The 20,345-nt window shown below is 40.2% G+C and overlaps 1 protein-coding gene across 1 annotated transcript in view; it reads right to left on the reverse strand.

Moving 5' to 3' along the window:
• Window positions 1-20,345, reverse strand: part of LOC117421249 (PDZ and LIM domain protein 5-like) — a 134,231-nt gene that overhangs the window by 46,270 nt on the left and 67,616 nt on the right. The gene's annotated exons all lie outside the window — the stretch shown is intronic.

Genomic DNA, 20,345 nt, shown 5'->3' on the forward strand with positions numbered 1-20,345 from the left:
AAAAAAGGCCAACAAGATGCTCGGATATATTGTTTAATTTAAATCAAGGGAAGTAATGTTAAAACTTTACAATGCATTAGTAAGACCTCACCTAGAATATTGTGTTCAGTTCTGGTCACCTTGTTACAAAAAAGGATATTGCTGCTCTAGAAAGAGTGCAAAGAAGAGCAACCAGAATTATCCCGGGTTTAAAAGGCATGTCGTATGCAGACAGGCTAAAAGAATTGAATCTATTCAGTCTTGAACAAAGAAGACTACGCTGTGATCTGATTCAAGCATTCTAAATCCTAAAAGGTAAAGACAATGTCGACCCAGGGGACTTTTTTGACCTGAAAAAAGAAACAAGGACCAGGGGTCACAAATGGAGATTAGATAAAGGGGCATTCAGAACAGAAAATAGGAGGCACTTTTTTACACAGAGAATTGTGAGGGTCTGGAACCAACTCCCCAGTAATGTTGTTGAAGCTGACACCCTGGGATCCTTCAAGAAGCTGCTTGATGAGATTCTGGGATCAATAAGCTACTAACAACCAAACGAGCAAGATGGGCTGAATGGCTTCCTCTCGTTTGTAAACTTTCTTATGTTCTTATACTGTTGTGCTTTTTCAGCTGAGATACACTGTGAAGCCTAATCTCGCACAAATAGAAAAACTATTAATAAAAAAAAAAAAACAGAGTTACATATAGTTCACCTTTAACACAGCAGTATTCGTCCATTATTTTTCTTTTTAAATGCAGTTAAAAAAATATTCCTTAATGTAAGGCCGACCGAACAATAACAAGCTGAGCTTTTCGAATGCTGCATGCGATGCTGCAGATTCACTGCGTTTAAAAGGAATAATATTCAAATAAATACGCTGTTAAATTTAAATAAACTATCATTTTTTATGAAAAAGAATGCACAGATATGTTGGTCAAAAAGTCTCATATGTCGGGAAATTACACCACAGTCGCCACACTGATATCGTACCTCTGCCATTTGGAAATGCCCATCGAATAAGCGCCTCAGAATGTTAGCTAACGTTACAAAGCTCTCTCGGCGTGCAGGTCGTTCAATAGAAAGAGCCACATAATGCTCTGGAGCGTTCTGCCTATTGAACGCACCCCAGGATTACAATAGGTAACCTAACGTTCTCTTTCAATGATCAGCTATCACTTACGAATGGTATTCTTAGTGTCCTGCTTTTCCGGTTTATTCCGAATTTTACCGAAAAATGACAGGATTTTTATTTTTATTTATTTATTTATTTTTAACTAAATATCAGTTTTTACTAATTTATACCATTTTTTGTTTACTATTCAATATTTTTCCAGCACAATATTTTTGATTTACACAATATTTTGATTTATTGTGACTCTGACATTGTAATAAGCAGCCCTACATTGCATCCTGGGATACAGCAGGTACTTTTTGATGTCAGAGGATCAAATAACGTTCAAACATAGCACATTGGTTCTCTTCACAAACACATTATCACCCGATTCTGTTGGCCAATCAAAGTCTGATTATTTTGGCACAACTTGATTATTTATGAAGTCAAATAAAACAAAGACAACAAAAACATAGAGCAACACTGGATATTATAAGTATTAAGCAATATCCATAGGTAAAAGTGGAGACAGGCTGCCAGAACGGAAACTCAATTAATTTAACACAATGATTCTGAGGACAGGTATATATGCCTATAATGGGAGGTTTTGCCCAAAAAATACAACTTCTAAACAAGTTTAAAAAACCTAGAATTATTTTCATGTTAGCAAAGGTTAAATACATTTTTTTAAAACATGGGACGTTATGCTGGCTTTCAAATTGGCACATATGTAAGAGCACATCAAGTTTTTTTTGTTTTTTGTTTTTTGTTTTAAGATAATGCCAGATATGGGATGCTCTATCAACACAAATCTGAATTACTAAACTGCCAAAATCAAGAACTGTCCAAAATAAGTAGTATGGTAAAGAACAACATATTTTAAACTGTAATCACAGCTAATGTGAACCGGTAGGCATTTTGGATGCAGTAAGTTAAACTACAGGTCAAACAGGGATGTGTGATTTTTCTCTAATATCAAGAATGAAATGTTCAATTTTATAAACAAAATAATGAAACAGTGGACTGGAATATGGAGATTAACCAAACGATAATAGTTAAGTCTTAAAAATAAAAGCAGAGTTACGGATCAAAACTAGCAATAAACTGGTATTTTTCTCAGGCCTATCATCTGCTGGCTGTTGGGGCTAGTGCCCACCCGCTATTAAGACATCTCCAATAATTTTTATATTACCCTCATCTCCCAGCTTCCGATTCCTTCCCTCCATTCCATCTTCTCGAAAATTATGATTTAGCATGAATAAATGCATGTTATTTAAATAATTATATTTTACCATAACTTTATGGGTTAATTTGTAAAAAAAAAAAAAAAAAATAGGTACTGGATCTTATAATTAAAGGAGAGGGATAGCATTTTTCTTTCTAGATTTAATGTACTGACCTTGATTTACTGACAGTGGTCATCTTGATTTTTTTTCCAAGTGGGGCTGCAGAGAAGACAAAGTGTGCCACATAGCCTTCATTTGCAGGCAGTTGATGTGGAGAACAAGCTGAAGTCCAAATATTTTACACCAGTTACTGGCTCTGCCAACTATAACGAACATCAATGACTCAATTGCTAAATGCAGGTATTTGTGATGGACCTCCCAGATGACCATGTGAAAATAGGCATCCTTCAGGTCTACCGAAGTGTACCATTCTGCTTTTTTGGAGAGGGGACAGGATCTCAGGAATGGTCAGAAACCTGAATTTCTGACCATGATTTCTGAGGGTGATTCACTGAAAACACAGGATGCAGAAAGGTTTCTTTGAAATGTCACTTCCTAGTGTTTTCGCCAGGGGGAACACACACAGTTCTTTTAGCACTCACAGGTGCTGGAAATTAAAGCACAAAACAGAAGGTGAACGAAAAATAGAAAATAAACACTCTTAAACAAACTACAAACAAAAGGAGCTGCTACACGCAGAGTCCCACAGTCTCCCTAGCTAACTACGTAACATCCTTGTAGGGTACGCGATAAGATACTCAGGTTTGCTGCAGCCGTCTTCCTCAGCCAGGCTTGCTTGCCCCTTTTCCTCACTCCAGACACTGGTGTCTTTTAATTTTATTTTAATTCCGGTTTCCAAACAGAGCTCCCGCTGTAGGTTCTCCTAGACCGAAGGAATAGCAGAGTGTCATTTTTATTGGTCGACCGTCCCCCCAAGACCTGCCTCCCGACCACTCAGACAGAGCCATGCTACACACCCTCACCCAACCTCTGTGTCTTTGCTGTGATTGGAAGGCGGATCCCATGGGGATTCTGACCCTCCCCCTGCAGGATCATGCATGCACCTGATAGCCAGCACAGGTCTCCCCATTACACTGTCTCTGCAGAAATACATTTGACCCCTGAGATCTAAAATTGGTCTTAAAGAACATAATAAACCCTCCTTGGGCTTCTTTCACTGGCAACAGAAATGGCTCTTTTATTATTATTATTATTATTATTATTATTATTATTATTATTATTATTGTTTATTTAGCAGACGCCTTTATCCAAGGCGACTTACAGAGACTAGGGTGTGTGAACTATGCATCAGCTGCAGAGTCACTTACAACTACGTCTCACCCGAAAGACGGAGCACAAAGAGGTTAAGTGACTTCCTCAGGGTCACACACTGAGTCAATGGCTGAGGTGGGATTTGAACAGGGTACCTCCTGGTTACAAGCCCTTTTTTAACCACTGGACTACACAGCCTCCTTTCTGCAGAAGCTTTTTGATTTCATCTCCCATAACCTGGGCCTGGGATTTCAAGTACAGCATTTTGGTCTGCACCACTCCTGCAAAAGGAAGACAGGCCATGCTGGAACTCCAAAGCATATCCTTTCCTCACAACGATGTGGACCCAGGTATCTGTGAATGCCTGCCATTGAGAGAAAAGGGGCCAAAGAGGATAGCTCTGGATACAAAGGCACGACAGCATGAAAGGGACAGGTGTTTTAGAGGCGGAGGCATCTGCAGTGGCTGGCTACCCTCAGCCACTACCATGAGACACATTAGCCCCACAACTCCTACCACGAACATCAGGGGTATCAGAGACCTGAGGCTATATTGGACACTGAGGTTGTCGTTTACGGGGTCTCTTATAGGGGGGGTCTTGACTTATAAAAACTGAGAAAGTGTTTTAGAACTTTCGTTCTACTCCTTACGAGTTTTGAAAAGCTCATCAACATTAGGGCCAAATGTATGGCCCTAAAATTCAAGACCCAAATCTTAATGGAGTTGGCATACCTAGTGTGTGCCACCAAGCGTGCCTTTTTTAGACCACACACATGTTGTCATGGTCCTGTCTGCAGCATCCCCAGTGTGTACTGCTGAGGTCATCATGTGCTTAGATAAAGTAGCAGCCTCTAGTTAATCCAACAGTTTAACCTGGTAATTTGCCACATAAAGCTGATAACCCCATATTATAACAATAAGGGCTGCAGCAGTATAGGCCTTACCACTGAGGGATACAAAGGTCTTTTGCTGAGCTGAGGGGCATTTAGGCCATTTACCAGGAGCCTAAGTAACATCTGACTTGACAGCATACAATAGAGGGCCCTTAGCTGGGGGGATAACACCAAAGAGTGGACTGCACCCCTGGAACACGGTGTAAGTGTTACAGATACTGGGTTGAAACAATTCCTGCAGCAGGAGGCCTTCACCTCAGCTAGGTAATATTAGGAAAGTGGGGCCATTTGGCCAATAGATTTAGCAGGCATAATGGACATCAGTGAATCCATTAACCCTTAGTGGTCCTATGTCGGACCAGGTCCGACATTACAATTTTCCTTTTCCGGTCCGATGTTGGACCCTGTCCGACATCATCAAAAAGACTTAAAGCACAGGTCTCTAGTAGTTTTTTCTCCGGAAAAAGCTTAGAAAACCATTCAATGGCCGAGTGAGACCGATTGGAGCTGTGAGAAGCCGAAAAAAAAACGGCAATACACATAGCCCTGGCACCACAGAGATAACACGGCCGTAAACAAACAAGATAGCTGCTTCCGCAGCCAGCGTTCAAAGAATATCACGGACATTTGCAGAGCTTTTTGAGATGTTACAGTAATAAAATAATGACTTGGATCGCATTATTGAGGAGTTTGTGATAAAACGAGTGATCAGGAGATGATTTATCAGTATGCACGACTATGAAGAGGTATGCGAAAAATACAAGGAACAAGGGGTGGGGCGGGGCTGGAGATGCAGTACTGAGTGTCCTGTTGATACGCAGTGCCATTTAAACCTGTTTTACTGTGAAGAAAAACCACTTAAAACAGCGCGTGTAAAATAAATAGCGCGTGTGAAAATAAATTGGACCTGACGCGCCTGAGACTGAATAAATGGACCGCTAAGGGTTCATTCCTGTTTTACCTTCTTTGGCTCAAACCCAGCATGCTAGGGATCTAGCTCTAATATACCCTCTTCACCATACTCAAGAGAGCCTACTGATATCACCTCCTCCTCTTCACCATGCAAAGCTGCAGGAGGTGGGGAGAGTGTGGTTGGAGGTGGAGGTAGGGGTGGGGGTGGGGGTGGGGGGAGCAGTGCAATAAAACAGCAACTAACAGCAAATAAAAAAAAGAGAGATCAAATTATTTCCATGCGAATAGTCCATAATGTTAATGTAGTTTTCAAACCTTGTAATGTCAGGAATATGAAACTTGGAGAGTGCTATATTTAAATGCCAACGTATTTAAAATTTCGATTAAGTTCTAATTGCACTGCACCTTTGAAATTGTAACAAGAAAATGAGAAAGGGAGTAGGACTAGCTCAGTAACTGTAGTGACAAGTGATAAATTGAGGCCTTCTGCTCAACCACGACTGACTCCCTAGAATTCCCAGGTGCTGGCGCCTCTAATTAAATCTAGCTATTGTAAGTAATTACATATATTTGAAAGTTTAAAAAAACAAGTCAAGGTTACAAAGAAAAAGGCTTTTCTTTGTTCTGAGTTAACTTACTTAGTCAGACAAATGAAGAGCAGTGTTTAAAAAACGTGAACTGCCAGCTGCAAATAACATTGAGAAATTATTCAATAAACTCTACTCCCTACAACTGCCAAGATATAAATGGCTGAAAATCAGAGCTTAAAATAGAAACAAAGTTGAAACCATAACTACAGTGCCGCTACAATCTATGACCTTAACATTTTCTGTAGTCTTCCTACAGCTTAAAGGGATTTTTACACCATTTACATTTTCACAAAGTTTAATTTCTTATGTGTCCAATATCATAAAATGTATGTTACCTAGTTCCTTTTCAACCTGTTGTAATACTTGAATATCTGAAGGAGAGGTGGTTTTACTTGGGGTGTTTTTCGGCCCCATCTACAAGTCTCAACTGTAGTCAACTGTGATTTAGTAAACATACATTTTCTATACACAAATCACAGGGATAGAAACGCCATGTTCTATAATTAAGGGTAGATGCCCACCACCAATCACTGTTTCAATCACAAAATACCACACTGACCCTTAAATGTCTAAGACTGAAGGAAAGATCTAGAGTACTACATGATTGTCCAGCTCTTAATTCAAATTACAGTACAGTCATGAGTGTTTTTCCGCTATCTACTCTGTAACGGTGTGTATTTGGACAGTTCACAGACATGACTAATGCTGGTCAGACACAAATTGCCAAACTACATGTGCTGCAGACATCTGTCTTTCATATAAAAAATATCTTACTGAAAACAAAAACAAAGCATTGCACGCTTCTTTTTCAGTCCAACAACCAATACTGTGTACATTCTCACTACGAGTGCAGTCCCTCTGACCAGATCAATAAAAATAGAAATGCCAATAACTACACACTCAGGTTGAACTCTTTAGTTTATTTTAACTGGCTTGTCTTCTGGTTCTTAACTTGGAGTCATTTTTATAATCTAAACTTCTGACAGCCTGGAGTCACCCCTTGCTCTAAAAAATGTTACATTCAAGTGTATTTAGAATTGACACACTTCCAAGACACAAATGTTTTTTTTTTTTCTACACTCCTTTTTTTCTATAAAACGGACAAAGCACTTACATTCTTAGACACTTTTAAAATGATGTCTGACATTCAAATAACTCCAGACTAGAACCAACTACACAGTCCTCCTGATTTTATAAAGAAGAATATTTTTATAACAAGGTAAAGACACAAAATACTTCTGAAGTGTAAAAATAAGAAATACTGTTCTTACTTTAGGACTGCTGGTAGAAAAGTAAAGCATAGAAACACAAGAGACAATTATTAAGACAGAGAAACTGAGGGGCACCAAAGAAGAGAATGAAAAGAAAAAGTTGAATGAGTGGCTGACAATCCAAACCTAAAATCTGAGCAAAATGCAGCATGGCCTAAACAAAATCACAAAAGCAAACACAAGCATGACAAGGCTGTTTTAATTTATCCTCCTGACACCACTGCTAAACCAAAACACTAGAAGGATGCCAAGGGCATGTTAGCATGCAGACACCCCCCTCAATGGGCCTTTCACACCCTGTAACACTACCACAGTGTAGGCTACATCTCATGCTTTCATCAGGATGGGATAACGGTTACAGACCCTTTAAGTGGTTAGCAAATGTTACATTTATTTACAATCAAACAGACAGAAGATTTTTAGTTTGATGACTGCCATCAAATACTGCAATTGAGTAGAACAGTAAGTATGTAACCCCCTTGGCCTTATTTATGTCCAAAGCAACTTAAAACAAGTTTATTCTTCAAAGATCTGCAGCAAGATGGCTCCATATCATTAAGGGTAACTGTGCCACACAGGCAGGCGTTTAGTATTCTTGTTGATTCAGTGCACAACAGGTTAGACAGCTACAGTGGCTCTCAAAAGTATTCACCCCCCTTGGACTTTTCCACATTTTATTGTGTTACAACATGGAATCAAAATGGATTTATTTAGGAGTTTTTGTCACTGATCAACACAAAAAAAGTCCATAATGTCAAAGTGAAAAATAAAATCTACAAATTGTTCTCAATTAATTACAAATATAAAACAGAAAATAATTGATTGCATAAGTATTCACCCCTTTTGCTATGACACACCTAAATAAGCTCCTGTGCAACCAATTGTCTTTAGAAGTCACATAATTAGTTGAATGGAGTCCACCTGTGTGCAATTAAGGTGTTTCACATGATTTCAGATTAAATACACCTGTCTCTGGGAGGTCCCATAGTTGGTTAGTACATTTCCTAACAAAAACTACATCATGAAGACGAAGGAACAGTCAAAGCAAATCCGGAATAAGATTCTTCAAAAGCACCAATCAGGGGTAGGATATAAGAACATTTCCAAGGCTTTGAATATCCCCCGGAGCACAGTAAAGTCCATTATTAAGAAATGGAGAGGATATGGCACAACTGTGAATCTGTCTAGAACAGGCTGTCCTCAAAAACTGAGTATCCGGGCGAGAAGGGCACTAGTCAGGGAGGCCACCAAGAGGCCTATGGCAACTCTAAAGGAGTTACAGTCTTCCACGGCTGAGCTGGGAGACACTCAAAACTGGTCTTTATGGGATAGTGGCAAAAAGAAAGCCATTGTTGAAAAAAACTCACATCAGATCTCGGCTAGAGTTTGCCAGAAGGCATGTGGGAGACTCTGAGACCAAGTGGAAGAAGATTCTATGGTATGATGAGACCAAAATAGAGCTTTTTGGTCTCAACGCTAAGTGCTATGTTTGGCGCAAGCCTAACACCGCACATCATCCTGAGAACACCATCCCTACCGTGAAGCATGGTGGTGGCAGCATCATGCTATGGGGATGCTTTTCTGCATCAGGGCCTGGAAAGCTCATGAAGATAGAGGGCAAAATGGATGCAGCAAAGTACAGAGAAATCCTGGAGGAAAACCTGCTGAAGTCTGCAAGAGACCTGGGACTTGGGAGAAGATTCTTCTTCCAGCAGGACAATGACTCCAAACATACAGCCAAAGCCACACTGGAGTGGCTTAAAAACAAAAAGGTCAATGTCCTGGAGTAGCCCAGTCAAAGCCCGGACCTCAATCCAATTGAGAATATGTGGAAAGAGTTGAAAATTGCTGTTCACCAAAGGTGAACTTGACGGAGCTTGAGCAATTTTGCAAAAAAGAATGGGCAAAAATTGCAGTGTCCATATGTGCAAAGCTGGTAGACTTATCCAAATAGACTCATGACTGTAATTGCTGCCAAAGGTGCCTCTACCAAATATTGACTTAAGGGGGTGAATACTTATGCAATCAATTATTTTCTGTTTTGTATTTGTAATTAATTTAGAACAATTTGTAGATTTTATTTTTCACTTTGACATTATGGACTTTTTTTGTGTTGATCAGGGGCAAAAAACCCTAATTAAATCCATTTTGATTCCGTGTTGTAACACAATAAAATGTGGAAAAGTCCTGTAAATATACAGGCTTTCTATTGGTTCTCCAAGCCTAAAGTATTCTGATTACAGACTGTTGGGTGATGTCTTCCTTCGATCAGTTTTAAGAGACAGAACGGTATAGTTTTGTAGAAATCAATGTAGAAAGGTTTTTTTTCCTACTTAATTTATTTTTATCTAAAGAATTTAACATGATTTAGCAGACTGCTAAATTATTATTATTATTATTATTATTATTATTATTATTATTATTATTATTATTATTAATGCTGTGCTGATTTTGGAAAAGAAGTACTCATTCTAAATGTGAGGTTACATTTCAGGAGTATGTGATCTGTTTTCCTCCTTGATTCAGGTGCTACAGTGCTTAATTTTTTAAGCCACTAGTTTTGCTTCTGGGTTAATTTTATACATCTAAAAGTATGTTGATGTAAACGATCTTATAATATTTATACAATATATATTACTGATACATTTGATAGAGTAAAAAAATGATTGATTGATTGATTGATTGATTCATCAATATTAAAGTTAAAAAGATAATTGCCTGACATTACTGGTTCTTTTCCAATTTAATATTAATAGCTTTGCTGAAGGCCACTAAGGTAAATGCTGTCTAAGACAATCTTGATATTTTAAAGTTGGCTTTAACTTTATACAGAAAGAAAGATCGAGCCCATCAGATTCAGCCTACAATAGTACTAATATTATCTGAATACACACATATACCTTTCCTCTGGAGATCGAGAAGAACATATACTTGTGGGGTAGACACTCCCAAGCAGGGTGGAACAAATCACGCTGTATGCTGGTCTAGCTTTCAAAATCTGGTGGCAAAGTGACATTTTATGGTGGATAACATTTTTAAACAGAGTCAATATAAGGAGACATGTATATTGTGCACACACATTAGTTCTGCATGCTTTGTTTTCATGTAATTGATGTGCCAAGGAACTAACTACATACAATTCCAGGGAACTATATGCATTAAACACTTGGGAACTCTATACATAAATTCCAGGAAACTATGAGGAAAGTGAGTGGAGTACATACATACATTATTATTATTTGTTTATTTGGCAGACACCTTTATCCAAGGCGACTTACAGAGACTAGGGTGTGTGAACTATGCATCAGCTGCAGAGTCACTTACAATTACGTCTCACCCGAAAGACGGAGCACAAGGAGGGTAAGTGACTCTGCCTGCCTGCCTGCCTGCATGCATACATACATACATAGCCAGGGAACTATATTCATAAAATGCCAGTAATTAGAACAGCAGTAAATTCTTGTTGAAATGAACTTGTATTAGACGCATGTGATACTATGAATTTTCTACAAGGTCCTGGCCAAATCTAGCAGTCACCGACTGTAAATTACACATTCACTTAACACGAATTTCCTGTTAGTGCAAATTATTTTGGAGCCCTACCAGGTAAGAAAATAGAATAACCCTAAATCGCTCTAGTTCGAACAGCTGAGTGTAAAGGATAATGGGAAATATATTAACTTGCATCCAGATTAGTGCCTCTGTAGTGTATTTTAGTGCTGTTTTGGGATAACAAAAGTTGCCATATGGCTCACGCATCATATCTTCGCAGATTAAAGTGGAAGTGTTGAAACCAGTGGATAATGCAGCACCATACAGAAAAAGAAAGATGTTGCTGCAGATTTCAACATTACCGTGAACACTTTCTCAACCACTCGGGACAAAACAGAACACAGGCCTATGAACTGCAAACTGTGGATGCAAGTCGTCAACGTTTCCGATTTGCTCAATATCTGATGTTGAGGACGGATATAGTGGTTTAAAAATGCCCTTGATCAGAATGGGACATGCAGATCGAAAGTGTGGTTAATTTGCAATATATACTTTTTAAAAGTTCACTTCCAACTGTATTTTCAATACTTTTAAATGTATAATACTTTGTTCTGTAATTGGAATTTGATTTCAGTGTTACTGTAACTTCAATAAAAAATGACAGTATGCATTTGGCTTAGACTGGTAGTACAATTTTTTTTGCTGGTCCCTTGAAATTCGTATTAACGAGAATTCACTTTACATACAGTATATAAAAGTGCCAGGAAATAGAACTATATAAATCAAATGCTAGGGAAGTTAACGTTCCATGAAATAGAAATGTAACCATTACCAAATGGGATATATCTCTTATAGCCCGAACTACCCGAGCACTTATCAGTGGCGTAACTTTGGTTTCAAAAGTGGTTAGTTTCTGTAGCATGCATGAAGACTAGTCTATATGAAATAATAAAATATGTTACAAACAAGTATAACAAAACATTGCATCCCTTGTATGTCTAATTAAAAGATCCAAAGACATTCCTGCGGCAATCATTCAAAACAATAAATTGTTGGCACAATGTTGTCATGAGTGACAAATCTGGCAAAAAGCTGTATTATTCAGTCGCTTCTGAAGCCATGACTTCAGCCTCTGAAGTGCACTGAAGCTTTGCTCAGATCGGAGCCTGGATCCAGGATCAGATCCCTTAGTACAACCGGCCCCTGAGGCAGCATTGAGCGCTACAGCGAGTGCACAGTAGTGCAGATTTAATCAGAGGGATGAGAATTGCCCTTTTCCCCACAATTGAAACACAGTTTGGGAATTAAACTGATGCTAGTACTGTATTGGTATAAGAAAAGGGTGTTTTTAAAAAGAGTTTCCAGCTTCCATCCACTTAAAATATGTAGATGTAGCTTGAACCTCAAACTGCAGTGTATCGACGATAATGTAAATAACACCAAGCTCCAGACAATGAGTTTCAAACTTTAAACTTGTTCCACTCCCGTTCCTCCTCTCAAACACCCACAACACTCCACCCGGAACAGGGAAAACGTCAGGGTTTTTATATTGGTGACCATCTCCCGATTAGCAAAAAATTAACCAATTAATTAAATCGGGAGAACTTCAACACGAGTTTCTGTGTGGATGGGGCTTCCCTATCTACGCTGCCAAAGAAAACAAACACACATGGCTTTTTGCAAAAAAGTTTTTGGTAATGTATTTAGTTGTTATTGAGGTCTATATTTATTTGCACAAGGCACAAAGGTCATTTTGCTATTTTAAAGTTTTTCAATTCAAAATAAACAGTTACACTGTATGTAGACAGAAACCTCAGTGTGATAACATTAGTAAATAACATGAGCTATGGTGAATTACAAACTTAAACCATTTTCCTGTGTTTTTGGATACAGCAATGTGGTATGTGCAGCTGCAGGTATGTGCAGCTCCAGGATCGGATCAACATTATGGATCAGTGGCGCCTGATCCAGATTCTCATATTAAAACACCATCTCATGATCTGGCACCAGTGATCCCAGAATCCATCCCTTTTTTCTTCCCATTGGCTTCTATACAGACAAGTGATTATACCAATAAATTATTGTGAAATAAATGTTTTAGTACTCCTGCAATGTGAGGGGGACATTTACCCACCATGAAAAAGTGAGGGGGACATTTCCCCCGCGTACCCCTGTGTAAATTACGCCTATGGCACTTATCAAAGCTGCTCCTTTAAGAGCCCCATATGTATCAGATGTTGTCTCCACCCCCAGGAGATACACATGACTGTCGCATTAGGGTCAGCGCCCTTTTCTCTTCAGGCCTGCTGCGTTGGAGTTAACGCAGCGACCTTGAATGGGTAATGGGTTACATTTCTATTTCAGGGAACTATGATTATGATAATAACCTAAACCTTCCATTTCTAGTATGAAATGTAACCATTACTGAATGGGACATATTACACAAGCCGGCACAAGTGAAGAACTTGCAGCACCGACAGATGTGCTAAAAAGGAAGATAAACTGCCTTTAGCATTCTGTCCGATGACCGATTAAGGGTCCATGGCATTTGAGTCCATGCAAGACCTCTTGTGGAGTGACTAATGACCTTTCCTGGTGGTCAGGTTGGCTACATCGTATGCAATCCTGACACTGTCTACAATTCACCTCGACAGCCGCTATTTAGACAGGGCTTGTCCGTGGAACTTAGACCCGAAACAAACAAACAAACAAACAAACAAACAAACAAATTACTTGGATTGCTGCCAACTCTGGTTGAGATCAACATAATACACCAGTGCCCTAACTGGACAGAGCGTATGAAGCTTTCTCTCCCTGTCAGACTGGAAAGGAGGTGGATGGAAGGCCTCTGATTCCACTGACTGGTTGGTATGGAAAGCAGAATGCTTTTAGGGAGAAAAGCAGGATTAGTGCAGAGTGTAACCTTAGTTCTGGCCTCCACAAAAAACCAAACATGCTTTTGTTGTTGAGAATGTTTGCATTTCACCTACCTGCTTGGCAGAGGTAATAGCAAGCAGGTAAGCTGTCTTTAAGGACACGAATTTCAGCTCTGCTGAATGTAGGGGCTCAAATGGCAATGTAAGTGCATCCAGCACTACATTGAGCTGCCAGCGAGGAACAAGGTCCTTTTTAGGGGGTCTTAACCTCTGAGCACCCTTCAAAAACTGTCCCACCAGGAAGTGTGATCCTGGGGAGATTGAGTCCATTTTAATATGGCAAGCAGATATAGCTGCCAGGTAGACCTTAAGCATGGAGGGACACCATATCAGGAATACACTACATTTTTAGCCGTACTGAGAGAGTGTAGATGCTGCTCTGGCATTCTGAAGAGTCTCAATGACTTTGTCAGACAACCCGAGACGGCTCAAGTGTCTCTGCTCAGGGATCATACAGGAGCTGTGCCAGTGCCGAGAACCAGGTCCACCTGCGCCACTTTGGGGCTACTAACAGCACCGGAGCCTGATCTTCTCCACACACAGTGGAAGCAGTGGCAACGGTGGAAAAGCATAGAGCACAGTTTTGGGCCATCTGGTGTGGGCCAGCACATCTATGCCGAGCGGATGACCACTGTCCATTAGGGAATAGCAGTAGAGACAACGGGTGGACTCCTTGGTCACTTGGTACCTGCTCTGGTTATCTAGGAGTGCCCAGGTCACTGGTACCGACCACAGCACCGAGAACAGGACGCGGTACTGAAAATGGTTCACTGTTACCGGCTCTGTACCACGAGAAGTGGTGTGCAGGTGAAGACCTGAAAGAGCCACTGGTAACTGCAAGCATGCAGTGTTAAACAGACAGGGGCTGCAGATCGCTTGCTAACTGGAAAATATCTAGTAGCCTTCGTTGTCAGGGACGCAAAAGCAGTAACAGCAACAGCAGTAACAGCAACAGCAAAGAGACACTCTGAATATTCTTCAGTCGCAAAGGCTCCTGCCAATTCGACAGCAGTGTAGCTAAAAACCTGTTAACACTGGCAGTGTCTCAGTAGCACAGAAAGCTGATTGGAAAGATCAGACAGCTAGCACAGGAAACCGCCTGTATACAGAGGCTGACCTAGTATAGACATACAGACAGACAGCCTACGTGAAAACAAATACTTAAATACAGTTTATGCATCACAGGAGACCCAATATAGCTTTGGACCACTGCAACACTTTAGTGGTACAAAGAAAAATTATGACATGGAACCCAGTTTTGATGAAGGTTCAAAGTAGTTAGCCTGGATTCAAAAAGCCGCGAACCCTACTGCATGCAAATTAGGGTCCATTAAGTGAAAATATTATGGATACCCAAAGACCAAAGGCTTATGTGACTGGAAGAAACGTTATGCTTATTACCCTGGTTACCTGAAATAGAAATATAACCATAACTAAATGGATATTTACCTAAAGTCCCAAATCCTGAATTCTGTACACCAAAGCTGCTCTTTGAGCCTGTGACAGTTGTGACCCCACCCCGAGGGATCAAAAGGACTGCGCTCGCAGATCTCAGCAACATTTTTCCTTCAAGCCTGCTGCAATCATGTATGCAGTGACTTTGAAGGGTAATGGTTACATTTCTATTTCAGGCAACCAGGGGTTATGATAATAACCTAATGATCCCTTTCAAGTACGAAATGTAACCATTACCGAATGGGTGAGTGTACCAAAGCCATCACAATGGCAAGATTGCAGAACGACCGTAAAGCCCTAAAAAATAAGCAGGCTTTCGCAATAGGTAATGACTGCATCTCACTCACCCGTTTTGTGGAGGCGAAAGGACGCAAGGAAGCCGCTTTAAAAGAGCAATTTCAGCTCAGCTGAATGCAGGGGTTCAAATGGAGTCTTCATGAGTGCATTAAGCACCATGTTTAGCCTCCAGTAAGGAACAATGTCCTTCATAGGCGAATGAAGCCACCAAGACCCTTTCAAAAATTGCCCCACCAGGAAGTCAATCTTGACATGGCAAGCTGAACAGCTGCCATATAGTCCTTTAACGTGGAGGGAGATTTCTCCTCATCAAAAAGGTATACACCATGTCTGAAAGACGCCCCACTTGTACCCGTACTGGGAACGCATGTACGCTGCCTTGGCATTCTGTAGGGTGTCAATAACCCTGTTGGAAAGTCCCACACTGCTCAAATGCAGCCGTTTCAGGTGCCAGACCCAGAGCTGCAGGCTCGATGGGTTGGGATGCCATAAGGTCCCCTGAGCAGGTCGTGGTGTTTCGGCATTTTCCACGGCTAGCTGCTCAGAAGCTGCATCAGGGTTGAAACCCAGATTCTCCTGTGCCAGTATGGGGTTACTTATGCCCCTTTTACACTGGCACGCCTGAGCTAAGCCTGTGCAGAGACCAGCCAGCCCGGTATGGCTCGGGTACCTTGAGTTGCTTTTACACTGACGAGCCAAGTCGACCAAATGACGTCACACGTAACGAATGTGCCGAGTCTCAGAGAATAGAGAGGAGGCATATGGCAAAAAAAAGTTGTTTTTTTTTTTTTTCCTCATGCTTTGTCATTCAAACATTTGCTGGCAGTATGAACTTTTTGTAGCCTAAAATTAGTAATAATGATAATAAAAAATAACTATGAAGTCATGCTTGAATATGTTGGTTATTATAGCTCTATACAAAGATGGTCCTTACTTTTCGCTGTTATTTTATTTACAATTAAGTTATTTATAAAGCGACATTAAAGCCATATGTCTTATCTAAAGTAAGTTAAAGGAGTTTCATTATTTCTGTTTAATACTTAGCAGATGGGCCCAAGTTAAATCTAAACATTGACCCGCTCGTCAAATACTTACAAACTGTTAATGTTGGAGATTCACATTTAGTGAAATAAAAAAAGAAAAAAAAATACTGTACAAATCCGTAATACTTTAGTTTTACAGTTGTTAATCTGTGAAAAGACAACTTCAACGACAGTATACACTGAAAAAATAAACTTAAAACGTATAAAATAAAGCTAAAAGCAATAAGGTTACAGATGCAAGAGTCAAGATGCACCAGTGTCATGACGAAAGTCAATAACCCCGCCCATGGCCTGCTTCGGCCCCGAGCCAGATTCAGATATGTTATCAGGCTGGAGTTCCACGGTACGGGTTGGCTCGGGTATATTGCAAGTGTAAAAACACCCAACCCGTGAGGGTCCCAGGCACTCACGGGTCGGGTCTGCGAGTGTAAAAGGGTATAAGAGCACCTGCCCGGTCCTGCCTGAGTTTCTTCAGACATAGCAGGAGCAACGCAAACGGTGGGAAGGCTTTTAACAGATGCCTCAGCCACTGGTGTGCCAAAGCATCTATTCCCAGCAGTTTCCCGCTTCCTATTATGGAGAACCAGATAGGACAGCGAGTTGATTCCTGGAAGGCAAAGAGGTTTATCTCTGCTCTCCCAAACCTCTCCCAGATGAGGCTTACCTCCTAGGGGTGAAGCCTCCACTCTGAGCTGCTGGGAACTCCCCTGCGATTTCATCACCCCGGGCAGATGAACTGCCTTGTTTCCCCTCCTGTAGGCCAAGGTTGCAGTGGCCCACTTGATTAGCAGTATGAGCTCTGCCGACAGAGAAAGCTTAACTGCTGGGGACGTGCCGTTCAACTCCACATCCTCAGGACAGGAAGGCCAGCTCCTATTCGCCCATCTCCTCAGAGACGGCGATGGACAGTATGTTCTTCTGTGCTTGCAGCCTGCTCAGACTCTGGTTCAGAACCGGTTCAGTACTGGTTCGGAACCTGGTCTGCACCAAGTTGATTCGGAATCGGTTCGGTGACTTAAGCACCGGGTCGGTACCAGGTCAGTTCGGTGCTGGTTCGGTGACTTTTGCACCGGGATGGCATCAAGTCGGTACCAGTGCGGTAACCTCGGTCGGGAGCGGGTCAGTGACCTCGGTACAGGCTCATCTGGTCGCAGTTACCACGGGTGGCAATGTACAGTAAAAGCCACTGGCAAAACCACTCAGCTAGTACCAACACAAGACTGAGGGAAGCCTGCTTGCAGAATAAACTAACAGCCTTTGCAATGGTGATGCTAATAGCTGTTCACCAAAGTGGCCTCGAGATACTGTGGTTGTAATACAACCAAAAAAAAGCCGAAGCTAGTATCTTGGTCCTGCACAGCGCTGCTGTCAAGCACCATGTTGCAGACAGGCCTGCGCAATACCTGTAAAGCAAATAAAACAATGAGAAATGTTCTCTCTTTCAAAAAACAGTAATTAAAAAAATTACAAATACATATAAAACTGCGAGTGCAGTACTTTTGATCCCTCAGGGGCGGGGTCATGACTGCATCACACGCTAAAAGAGCAGCTTTGGTATACAATATTCAGGATTTGGGTCTTTAGAAGGTAAATACACATTCGGTAATGGTTACATTTTGTACTTGAAAGGGAACCATCAATATACATAAATTCCAAGGCAAGAATAAACACTGGGCTAGAAACAAGTCACACTGTTTATCTGTGTGGCATGATGGTGGCTTTTAGAAACATATAATAATAAAATGGGCCTGTGGCAGGGCAGACGCCCTGCAAATGTTAAAATGTATATAGCTCCTGTGAGGGTTAGTAGTAGGGAGGACTGAGAGCAGCAGGTTGTGCTTTCTGTCCCTGCACCATGTTTGCGTTGCTCAGGTGCTACTTTGTTCATTGATTTGTTTAGTTGTTTAATTTTGGTTTGCAACTCAATAAAAGTGTGCTGCCAAGCTCTTGAACTGTAATCTCGTCTCCTGCATCTGCAATTCCTGTCGTTTGTCTGCCCGAAATCAACGCTACCCTTCACAGGGCCCCATTAACAAAAGTTTAAGGACTGTTTTAAGGAATGTTTAAGGAGAGTTTCTCTGAAAAAATGAGAATAAACTAATAAACCCTCTAAAATAATTGAAAAAGGTTTCATGAGCTGCAAACTGGATTTCAAAATAATCGAAATAAGCCATTTTAAAAGAAAAAAAGTGAGCTAATTGACAAGGCTACACAATGTTAATTTTTTTTTAATTAAAATAATAATTGTGATTGCAAGAGGTGTTCTGCAAGCTGCTCCACTGCTACTAAGCAAACTGGAATACAGCTACACTTTTTTATGTGAAGAGAAACAAGGTTCCAACTTGAATGTTTCAAGAAATTCACAGTTTTGGACAGCGAGTTGTTTGCCATATTATTCAGTACGTGTTTTATTTAAAATTTTTACTCTTCCATTCCATAGCCTAGTTTTGTACATATAAGGCACGCTGGGCTGCTTATAAAATATGCATCCAACTAAAAAGTAGGTTTTAAAAGAACAAAATCCCTATCTTATAAATAAATAGATTTTTTTTAAACCTCAAATATTTTCCAATAAACAGTCTTTTGGCAATGTCGGTGGCTTTCTGTTCATATTGTTAAAAGCAGGTTTACATTGACACCGGTTACCAGTTACAACTCATGAACGCCAAATAACAGCTGGGTAAATGCTTTCAGAAATAGCTCATAGGGATGTCTTAACTTGTTTAATTAGTCATGCATATATTACAACACAATGCACAAGTTGCTGGGAGCACCTAAACTTACAGTTTGTAAATTGCTGTTACTGAAGTGCCTTGCTGTAAATATACTGAAAGATATAGAATAAAGAATTGATACTTGAATATATGCAGAAGCATTTCACCTTGCTCATGAATTTTTAAACATTTTTTTTTTTTTATCCCCCCTCCTCAGCTCCTGTATATATTTGGTTTGAGAATGGATAAGGGGTTGTACTGTTTGTGACAAATATTTTCGCAGCTTTGTGAGTTTTCATGGTGTGGTCACAGTTTAAAAAGATAACTTTTTTTGCTCTTATACATGATAAAAAAAATAATAATAATAAAAATCCGGTCAACAACGTGGCAAATCCAAAAACATACAGCCTGCCAGGTAGATCTAATGTAAACAAATAAAATGACAGTAGCCTAAATATATGCATAGAAGGTCAATGACTCACATTACAATTTCACCAGCCTTAGGTTCTTACTTTGCTAAAGCAGATGTTTACAGCACTAATGCAGCAAATGCCCAACATCTGAGATCAAGATGTGTATTTATTGCTATGCCCAACACACACGTGTCCAATACAACTCTGTAACTTTGTGTTTGCATGCCAGCAGTACAGTAGGGCATGATGTAAGCACACCCATGGGTAAAGGAGAGTAAGTGGTCATGTGCGCAACAGAGCCATAACCTCAACACTAAATTCTTTGCTCATTTCACAATACCAGAAGCACAGTTAAGCATGTACAGTGTCAATATTTATATGCATGATGAATGGAATCCTCAATTAATAAAATGTTAAGTCTTTTAAAAAATAATAATAATAATAATCTGCTCTAAACATTAGCTGCGTAGGTGAACTTCAAGATTGAATAAGCTGAGTGTTCTATCACTTTTGAAGGTGTTTTATTTTTGTGAATGTGTGCATTAAAGAATACAAATAAAGGGAAAAAAGCAGTGTTTAAAAGCACAGCAATGAAATACACAAAATATAAGGAACAAAGAACTATCACAATGTTGTGACCACTGCAATGTAACACAGTTAGCAACAGATTTGGCCATCATAAGAAGGAAGGAAATTAATGGCATATTTTTGTTCTGCAATTTGCCTTCCATAAAAAAAAT

Source organism: Acipenser ruthenus, chromosome 1 (genome assembly GCF_902713425.1).
Source record: "Acipenser ruthenus chromosome 1, fAciRut3.2 maternal haplotype, whole genome shotgun sequence".
Classification (NCBI taxonomy): domain Eukaryota; kingdom Metazoa; phylum Chordata; class Actinopteri; order Acipenseriformes; family Acipenseridae; genus Acipenser; species Acipenser ruthenus.